We start from the raw sequence: 1,864 nt of genomic DNA, 5'->3' as shown, positions 1-1,864 counted from the left end.
CATATCTGAGGTTATTCATATTTCTCCCAGCAACCTTGATTCCAGCTTTTGCTTCATCCAGCCCAGAATTTCTCATGATGTACTCTGCATATAAGTTAAATAAGCAGGGTGACAATATACAGCCTTGACATACTTCTTTCCCGATTTGGAACGAGTCTGTTGTTCCATATCCAGTTCTAACTGTTGTATCCTGACCTGCATACAGATTTCTCAAGAATCAGGTCAGGTGGTCTGGCATTCCCTTCTCTTTCAGAATTTCCCACAGTTTGTTGTGATCCACAGAATCAAAGGCTTTGGCATAATCAATAAAGCAGAAGTAGAAGTTTTTTTGGAACTCTCTTGCTTTTTTGACGATTGAATGGATGTCGGCAATTTGATCTCTGGTTCCTCTGTCTTTTCTAAATCCAGCTTGAACATCTGGAAGTTAACGGTTCACACACTGTTGAAACCTGGCTTGGAGAATTTTGAGCATTACGTTACTAGTGTGTGAGATGAGTGCAATTGTGTGGTAGTTTGAGCATTCTTTGACATTCCCTTTCTTTGGGATTGGAATGAAAACTTACCTTTTCCAGTCCTGTGGCCACTGCTGGCATATTGAGTGCAGCACTTTCACAGCACCATCTTTTAGGACTTGAAATAGCTCAACTGGAATTCCATCACCTCCACTAGCTTTGTTCAGAGTGATGCTTAAGGCCCACCTGATTTCGCATTCCAGGATGTCTGGCTCTAGGTGAGTGATCACACCATGGCGATTATCTGAGTCATGTGTATCTTTTTTGTACAGTTCTTCCATGTACTCTTGCCACCTCTACTTAATATCTTCTGCTTCTGTTGGGTCCATACCATTTCTGTCCTTTATTGTGCTCATCTTTGCATGAAATATTCCCTTGGTATCTTTAATTTTCTTGAAGAGATCTCTAGTCATTTTCTATTGTTTTTTTCTATTTCTTTGCACTGATCACTGAGGAAGACTTTCTTTTCCCTCCTTTCTAGTCTTTGGAACTCTGCATTCAAATGGATATATCTTTCCTTTCCTCCTTTGCCTTTCACGTCTTTTCTTTTCTCAGGTATTTGTAAGGCCTCCTTGGACAACCATTTTGCCTTTTTGCATTTCTTTTTCTTGGAGATGGTCTTGATCACTGCCTCCTGTACAATGTGCTGAATCTCCGTCCATAGTTCTTCAGGTACTCTATCAGATCTAACCTCTTGAATCTATTTGTCACTTCCACTGCATAATCGTAAGGGATTTGATTTAGGCCATACCTGAATGGTCTAGTGGTTTTTCACTTCTTCAATTTAAGTCTGAATTTGACAATAAGGAATTCATGATCTGAGCCACAGTCAGTTCCCAGTCTTGTTTTTGCTGACTGTATAGAGCTTCTCCATCTTTGGCTACAAAGAATATTATCAATCTGATTTCGTGGTGTTGACCATCTTGTGATGTCCACATGCAGAGTCTTCTCTTGTGTTGTTGGAAGAGGGTGTTTGCTATGACCAGTGCATTCTCTTGGCAAAACTCTGTTAACCTTTGACCTGCTTTGTTTTGTACTCCAAGGCCAAATTTGCCTGTTACTCCAGGTATCTCTTGACTTCCTACTTTTGCATTCCAATCTCCTATAATGAAAAGGACATCTTTTTTGGCTTTGTCAGTTTTCATAGAACTGTTCAACTTCAGTTTCTTCAGCGTTACTGGTTGGGGCATAGACTTGGATTACTGTGATATTGAATGGTTTGCCTTGGAAACAAACAGAGATCATTCTGTCGTTTTTGAGATTGCATCCAAGTACTGCATTTCGGACTCTTTTGTTGACTATGAGGGCTACTCCATTTCTTCTAAGGGATTCCTGCCCACAGTTGTAGATAT

Source organism: Ovis canadensis, chromosome 2, assembly GCF_042477335.2.
Source record: "Ovis canadensis isolate MfBH-ARS-UI-01 breed Bighorn chromosome 2, ARS-UI_OviCan_v2, whole genome shotgun sequence".
NCBI classification, from domain to species: domain Eukaryota; kingdom Metazoa; phylum Chordata; class Mammalia; order Artiodactyla; family Bovidae; genus Ovis; species Ovis canadensis.
Note: the sequence above shows the minus strand (reverse complement) of the source record.